Source organism: Talpa europaea (genome assembly GCF_964194135.1).
Source record: "Talpa europaea genome assembly, chromosome: 7".
Classification (NCBI taxonomy): Eukaryota; Metazoa; Chordata; class Mammalia; order Eulipotyphla; family Talpidae; genus Talpa; species Talpa europaea.
The window spans coordinates 89,915,397-89,924,380 of record NC_140074.1 but is presented as its reverse complement, the minus strand read 5'-3'; positions in this window follow the sequence as shown (position 1 = coordinate 89,924,380).

The window sequence follows — 8,984 nt, the reverse complement described above, 5'->3', positions numbered from 1 at the left end:
CCAGAACAAAGCCCCAAAGCCTGTCACAAGTCTAAAGCATCTTCCATGGAGACCCACAGAAAAGGATCAGAAACCACCAGACAAGTCTGCAAGGAAAAGAGAAAAATCAAAATCAAGACAAAAACTGCCATTGTCACCTCCCCACGGGTCTCTCACCCACATCTGTGTCACCCAGGCCATGACCAAATGGCAAGCACAGTTTCTTCACATGCCTCTCAGCTCCATGTGCCTCCTCCAGGTCTCCTTCTGGCTCTCCATCCTGCTTCCTTCCTTCCTCAGTCTCCCCTGCATCTTCTCTCTCTCTGCTCAGCTCCACCCTCCCTTGGGTGGGGCAGGAAACCTGGAACCTCCCCCTTCCCTGGGGACCACCCTGCTACACCTCAACCACCTAAATTCTGATTCTTGTCCCTCTATCTTCCCTCTCCCCAAATGTGAACATTCTGCTTGGCTGGTTTCTCTGTCCCCTGGTCTGTAGCTGGGGGCTGGGAGGGTCAGGCGTGTCCTGGTTTTCAGAGACACGAGGAACCAACATTCTCAGGAATCCAGGGTACCTAAATCTCCCAATTTGGCTGGGACCCCTCCAGGGCTAGCAATAAAGATCCCGCATCCCGGGAAACCAGCTAGTGCTGGGCAAACTGGGAGGGTCATTCACCAACTGGGAGGACAGGATGAAGGCATCACTGGGCAGGACTCACAGAAACTGCGTGCCAGTGCTGAGCAAAACACTAACTCCTTCCCAAGCTTCCAGTGTGGTTGAAATCACAGGGGTCCTGGAACATGTTGGGAAGGCCTCCCTGGGCTGGTGTGGCCAAAATCCATCATCCTGCTGGCTGCAGACTTCTGTGACTGGATGCAGGGCCCGGGAGGAGGTGCTCCCGAGAGTGAACCACACAATCTGCCCCCTGCCACTCCCTGGTAACCATAGCAGGATGTGTGACACACCCCAAGGACACCATAGCTCTCAGGTGGTTTAAGCCTCTGCCTCAAAGTCCCATAAGAGTTTCCTTTGTACAGTCAAAGGCGGTGAGGTCAGTCTCAGACTTCTTTATATCTGGAGTCAGAGGAAATCACACAGGAAAAGAGACTCTGCCTGGGAGCATGGCAGGGAGGCATCGATACAGGTGATAACAGGCAGAGCCTTGTTCTCTTGCCCCAGGCACAGAACAATTTGATTCCAACCCTGGGCACATGTACTCACCTCCCACTGGACACGTACTGGCCTCATACCCTGACCAAAGACTGAGCTTTGATGCTCATCAAATACTGAGACTCCGACTGCATGCTGACCTTGACCCCTGACCCTGGGCAGCCACCAGGAGCACTGCTGTCTGCTGCTTTTTCCCTGAGGGAGCAGTTGCATGTTCAGGGACCAGCATGGCTCTCTCCCCAGTGCATGTCTGTGCCCCAATTTCCAGCAAATTGCAAACACACAGAGCAACCCTCTATACATATTAATTCAGCCAAGCCCATGTTCATCAGGTAGTCCAGGCACCCCCTGTGCCCACTACTGTTATTTGCTCCTCAGAAATAAGTAATTCCTTGCTGGACCTTGGTAGGAATTTGAAAAGCCGTGTCAGCTTCAGCTCTTAATTAGGGCTGGGATTTCTCCAGTAAATCACTAATCATTATCAATAAGCTTGTAATTTTATGTACCAGAATTAGAGACTGATGATTAAAGAGAAAACCAGGGGGCTGCAGCACAGATTCAACTGCCATAGAGGTGGGCATTCTTTTAATCTCCATGATTTATTCCTCCATGACCTTTTCCTACCATTTCACCAAAACTCCCTGAATTGCAGTGTTTTCTTCTCTTTGGGTTGGGAAGGTCCATTTACTCTTGACTGTCAGCAGTGGTCAGCCCTCCTGGCTGGTTGGGAGTGAGCTGATGGCCCATTTGGGTCCTCAGGCCTTCGTCAAAGAGGTGGCCCAAGGCACTGGCCTGGGAGCTTTTCACCTTGGCTGGCTCCCTCTGGGCCTGCAGTGAGCAGAGGCTGCATCCAAGGACACTGCTGGGCTGGTTGTAGCCAGCGCAGGCTGAGCTCATTGGGGGCTGCTGAAACCACACCAGGATGGCACAGGCCTAGCCCCACCCACCAGGCCCTTGTGCCTGTTCGGGACCCTGAAGCCAGTATCCCTCTGTGGGGCAGAATTGGGAGTTTTGCTCTCCATCTCTGTCCTTTATTCTACACAGATCTGCAGGGGCAGCACTGGATTCACCTTCATTGCCAAAGCCACAGCTTGTGGCTCAGGGATGGGCACAGGGCCCATGTAGGTTCAGTGTGATTCAGTCCTGTAGGAACTGTCACAAAGGGAAGCACATTTTTGCTGCCACCATTTGTTTACCTGGGAGAGATTAAGTATAGAACTGATAGAATATTTGGTGACTGGATCTAAAATCCATGCAAGAGATGACATTCACAGGTGGGTATTAAATGCCCAGCGGTTACTTAATCATGAGAGGGTCTGGGGGATATAAGGCATTTCACATGGTCTTGTGAAGAAAGACACAATAAAATTTATAGAGGAAACTAAAGAAATATTGGTAAGCATCTAAATGATAAGTCTTTAAATTAGCATATTGAATCTATTGCCCCACGAGCTGTCCACATGGAGGCCGTTGGCTTTCTGAGGACTCAGGCACCCACATTGCCCAGGGGATCATCTTGGCCCCACTAGTGGCTTGGACATCCATCCCCTCCCAACCCAGGTCTCCTGTGCTCCCTTCTAGTAATTGAGTCCTGCCTGATGTCTCTGCTCACATCTGTCCCAGGGGTGCAAGGTCAGAGCAGTTAGGTTGGAGTAAGAAGCCCCAAATTGCTACCTGCTTGGGTCACTGATGACTAACTGGCTTTGGCAAGTCCTATAACAGAGGTTTCTATTTCCAGCCATGGCTCTGTTCCCCTCCCAAGGTTGGGGTGAGCATTCAGGGCCCCAAGAAACAAATAGAAAGCTTACAGTGAGCTTGCTGGCCAGTGACTCAGCTTGCCAGAGATGAAGTCTGAGGCTGTGACATGCTGTACACCGTCTCCTTCTCGAGGACTTTGGCAAGTTGCTGTGAACTTTGACCTAGCTTGGAGCATACTTGAAAATTGTTCCTTTGCTCTGGATCATCACATCTCTTCAGGAGGGAAATTTCCTTGTGGATACTGAGGTCAGTTGCAGACTTAGCTCAGCAAGGGCCTACTTGAGTCCTGATTTACTGAATCTTGAGTACCCCGAGGCCTCGACCTCAGCACAGCTCTGTCTGCTATTGGGAAAGGCCTCGCAAGCCACACAGAGGTTCCTGCCTAGCACAGTGATGCTGCTCAGAGGAGGAAGCTCGGAGGTGACCACAGGGTTGCTGAAGGGAGCCCTGGATCTTGGACTTCTTAGCCCAAGTCCCTCCTCTGTAATGCCCTGAGTTCTAGAGCCTCTCAGCTGGCACTCAGTCCTCACCCCACTTGCTGGCTCAGCTCCTGTGAAGGCTCCAGGATCATTCCCTGGTCCAACTACAAAGGGTTTAGGGCTTTTGTCTCCTGTTCTGGGACGCACCCACAGGACCATCTCTGTATGCTGCTTCTCACCTGTGAACAACTTCCCATCTTGGAGGGAAGTCTGAAAGCTGACTCTACTTCAGCAAGCCTCTTAGGTTTCTTCTGACCTCAAATTTTGTGAGTGTTTTGGCTCCTCTGGGAACCTAGGGGGTCCCTGTCCCGTGGTCCCAGTCTATTCATGTTTTATCCTCTGGTACACTTTCCTGCAGAGTTAAGGCACTGCTGCCAGCGAGTGGGAGTTTAATAACTAGTAATTGGTTGGATGGATGGAATGTGAGTTGGTGGAAGAACAGGTAGGGTATATGAAGTGATGGGTGGCTGGGTGGCTGGTTAAACTGACAGCTGGATGATGCATATATATGTTGGTAGATGGATGTGTAAATGGGGTTCACTTTGGCAATGATGATCTTGGCTTGCCACCCTTGGATCCCCTCTATGTCACACTCCGATGTCTTGTCCTGGCACATCTGTCCAGAGTCCTGTCCCAGAGTCCTGCCCGCCGGCCTGTACTTTTGCCAGCCCCCCATTGTGCTATTTGGGGTTTGAAGGCAGGTCTGGCTTGTTACTGGTCCCTGCCATCCTCAATTTTAACTTGCCTGTGCCAGGTACCTCCAGTGGTGCCAGTCATGGTCAAAGCTGGGACATGCATGGAGTACTGTCTTCAGACACTGAACGAGTATGCCCTAGGCCCACCCTCCATTCTGCATTATGGGCAGGTTCCAGATGGGCAGGCTCCTTGTCTCTGACAATTTGCTTTACATTTTCCTTTATAAAAAAATAATCAAAGCCCAAATGTGACTGACAGAGTTTCCAAAAGCCAATAGGAAAGGAGCAAAGGAAGGGCACAGACGAAGGGAGATCAGGTTTAATGCCTTGGACTGAAGTGGACCTAAATTAAAACAGATCTTTAAAGCACGGAATCTGGACCCAGGTCCCTGAGGGAGATCTCTGAGACAGGCACTCCTCCTGGGGGGTGTGCTAAAGATGCTGGGACACCCCTCCAGCTCTGACACACTGGTCATCCCAGAGCAGTCTGGATACTGACACACAAGGAGGGGGATGGGTCTGCCCAGAGATGGGCCTCAGGACCCTCCATTTTCTCCCCCTGGGAGCTGGAATCAGGGCTTTGGGGAAGCAGAGTGCACAACCAGCTAAGACCCCCCTGAAGCAGGCAACTAGGGCATTTGTCTTGCTGAGGCGTCTGACAGGGCTTTCTGGGTCCTAATGGCATTCCCATGGAGCAGTCAGAGTCCATCTTTCTTGTGCACCTATTACTTCCAGTCGCTTCAACTCTTTCATGAAACATTCCCATCTCACGTCAGCCTGCTGATGGGCTTTGCTGCCTCTGCTGCTCTTCTCTTGGTCTTTGGGTTTCTAGTTTCAGGAAAAAATTAACCATGAACAAATTGACCATTACAAAATATATAATTTAGTGGCATCTAGGACACTTACATTGTGCTCCATCTCTAACAACTTCCAAGACATTTCCATCACTTTCTCCCCCCACCCCCCACCCCGGCAAGGAGACCCCATACCCATTAGCAGTTACTCTTCATTCCTCCTGCCCCCATCCTTGGCAACCACTAGCTGGCTATCTGTCTCCGTGGATTTACTTAGTCTGGATTTTTCATGTAAATGGCTTCTTTCATAGCATGTTTTTAAGGTTCATCCATATTGCAGCAGGTGCCAATACTTTATCCTTTTTTGTGACTGATTAATATTCCATCATGTATATAGCACATTTTGTTTATACATTCGTCCATTGAAGGACATGTGGGTTGTCTCCACATTTTGGCAATTGCAGGGGAATTGCTCTCGACATTCATGTACAGGATTCGCATCCCTGTTTCAGTTCTTCTCAGTTCTTCTCCACCCAGGAGTGGAATTGCCGAATCATATAATAGTCCTATTTTAACTTTATGAGGAACCACCTTAGCCATTATTCATTGGTGTTCTCTGAACCCACTTGACAAACTTCTGTTCATCTTTCCAGACTCTGTCCAAGTGTCACCCCTGTGACGCCTCTGCTCCCCACATGCAGAGGTAGGAATGGATGCTCTGGACTCATGGTGCCCGGTGCTGTAGACCTTGGATTGCTAGACCTTGGATTGCATGTTCTCCTGTCATTTGCTCTCCTCTTTTAGCCAGACTGGGTGTTCTTTGTACACAGGATCCTGTCTGAGTCACGTTTACCTCCTAGTGCCAGGCAGGTACTGATGAGCATTTTTTTTTATGGGAATGAGCAAATGGAGGTCCATGTGTGGGCCAGAGTCTAGATCTCTGGACTCCTCATAACAAAGGTCCTCAGAGAATGTGGCTGGGCTATTGGGCTCCCCAAGTGCCCCAGAATGGCCTTGATGGGCTCCTGGGCAGCACTAACATTTGTTTTCCTTCTTCTTGGTATGCAGTGACAGGCTGCCGGCTCAGCACTGCATTGTCACGCTTCATTAGGATGGCTTTTGTTGCTACGTGCTGAGGTTTTCACTGTTGCTAGGTTGTCTTTTGTTTCATATATACCACCATTTTTCCCCCCTGGCAAATAATCAGCACCCAATTAATTCTGAATTTCTCATTGTTTGCTCCAGCTGTCACACTCTTTGCATGAGCAAAGAATGATTGTTCAATGTTTTCCCTGTAATGAACTGTGAGAGTCAACTGGGTCACTCCTGGTTTTGAGAACAAGAGCAAGTGAGAAGAGGCAGAGACAGACAGAGCAAGCAACACTTGGGGTGCTTGAGAGACAGAGACAATGAGAGAAAGGACGAGGGGAGGGACAGAGAGACACAGCAAGAAAGAAGGAGGGAGAGGAAGAGATATAGAGAAAATGAGAGGCAGAGACCAGAGAGACAAAGAAATTAAGAAACGCATCACAGTCTGCATCACAGTCACAGGTGGGCACAGGGAGGTGCACAGCAAGAAACATGCTGGCAAAAACAGACACACACAGCCGCAAATACATGAGATATGGCAAGAAAGAGAGAAGAGAAGGAGAACCCACAGAGACAGCCATAGATAGAGAGACAGAGAGAAACGGGTGATGGGTAACTGCACGCTCCCTGGGCAGGTCCTGTGGTTCAGGTGTGGCAGTCAGCTCCTTCATCAGCACAGCAATGACAGGAGCTGATATCACTGAGTGTCCACACCCCTGCTACACCTGACACAGTAGCAGGAGCCATGCATGACTTCTTTATAACATCCCCAGGACACGGCACTGTTAGCATCCCCATTCTCTAGGCGGGCAAAGTGAGGCTCAGAACTGTTAGATAATGTGCACAGGGCCACTCAGCTAGCAAAAGGCAGGATGAAGTTTTGAATCCAGGTTTCTCTGCCCCAAGGTCCAAGTTTATCCTCCTACTTTACTTCCAGGAGATCCCCACTTAGGTATCAGGTCAGTCACTTAATAGCTGTGCAGCCACAGCTGCACGTATTGACGGACTGGGCCAGTCTTCTGAGGACTGAAAGGTGGTTGGGTGGATTCCAGGGTCCTCATGTGCTTGCCCTCTCTTGGGGTCCCAACCTGGGCTGTCCCAGACTCCTTGGCTAAGACTCTGCTCCTGGGAACTTCCACATCTCTTCCTTCCCAATGGGCCATTCCCCCATGTTGTTGGGAAACCCACGGTGCTCTTTCCTAATTCTCTTTGCAAGACTTTCACTACTATGTCATGTTGCACATTGCCTTGAATAGAGAAAGATGTGAGAGATTCATTCCTGGGAGCCAGGAGTGTCTTGGCTTTGGGAAGAAGGGGCAACTTACAGTGGGAACGAGACAGCTCGAGATTAGATTGAGCTACATGAGCAAGGCACCCTGGAACCCACATAAACAAGGACACGTTGTCAAAGAAGAGGGACACACCTCCTTCTTGCTTCTGAATCTTGGGCCCAGGTAGCCATGGCTTTGCTTCCACTGTGCAGAAATGGACATTTGGCATATCACTATCTGATATACAGTAAATTTTAATTATTTATCTGATTTGTTTACCTTCCTCTCTGGAATATAATGAGCTCTAAGGGTATGCATTTTTTGTTTTTTTTTTAACTACTGAATCTTCAGTATATAACAGTGTAGGGGCAGGATGACCACAGTGCAGGTTTTCTGATCCAGCAGACCGGGTAAAGGAGGAGTCAGAGTCCTCAGTGGCTTTCGCAGGTTTTTTATTTAGATTTACCGGGTACATGGCAGGTAGGGGTGCTGGGGGGCGGGGAGGCTGGCAGGCCTCCCAGCCCCCAGCAAGTCTTCACTCTATCTGGGCTCTCTGGCGTTCCCTTTGCTTCTCTGCTCTTCAGTTTGTTCTGCTGCTTCTCGGCTTCTCTTTCGGCTTCCTCTGCTCTTCTCAGCTTCTGCTAGCGTCCCCTTAAAAGCCCAGTCTTAGCCCAGGAGAATCCCATCTACCTATGCCCACACCCTACTCCAGGTACCCGCCATCAGGCATGCCTTCAGGACAAGGATCCATCATCTATCCTGATAGCGGGAGGGCAGAAAAGCCTGACATTTTTTTTTTCCTTAGCCTACAAACAGTTACTTTCAAAATGTTTGTTGAATGAATATATGATTCTCAGATGCTCAGTATTCTAGAGCTTCTCTCCTTTGGCTGGGGGTGGGGCTTGGGATGGGGTGGATTCTGCAGAAGCTGCACGGTCTCCTTCAAGGGAAATGCTGAGAGGAGCAGTGGCATGCTTTTTGAACAGTAACATTCACTTTGTGTTTGAGAAATCTGGCTCTGGCAGCAGTGGAGGGCAAACTGGCAAGCGTGATGTCGAAGGCCAGAGGTCTTTGGAGAGGAGGGTGTTAACCGACACTCAGAAGCAGTGGGACCTGCAAAAGTGCTCTCAAAATGGGAAAAGCTGTGAACTTTAACAAAACTGTCAAGTTCACCAACTTTTTTTTTTTTTTTTTTTTTTTTTCACTTAAAAATCTTGCTTGCTTGACTGGTTTTCCCAAACTCCCAGAGCTCCCTGGAAGTCAGTCAATATGGCGTTATTGTCATTTGGGGAACAGTAAACCTTTGAAAAATGCCTTTTGCGTTCTGAATTTATGGAAACCGTTTGAACTGTGGTGAGTCTTGAAGAGCATTTCGAAACATAGTGTTTTGATTTTCTCAATAATTTCTTGAAGACCATTGGAAATGGGAATTCAAGAGTCGGGATGGATTTTTCCCACAGGCTGCCTGCTTGCCGAGGAGCGTGATTTATAGGCCCTTTGGTAAGGACTGAGAGCACCGGCAAAGGTGTCCACTCAGCAGATCTCAGGCAGCTCATTCCTGAGTCTATGGGTCTGCCCAGGTCCAACTGCCAAAAAGTGTGAGTGAGAACCTGATTGAAAGTGGGGAGCTCTGCAACTCAGCTCAGCCTTGGCTGGGTCCCAGACCTTCCACATCAGGGCTTGACCCACTTCCATGTAGCTCCATCCCCACCTCCCACCACTGCTCAGAGCCACATCAGACCAGGAGACCT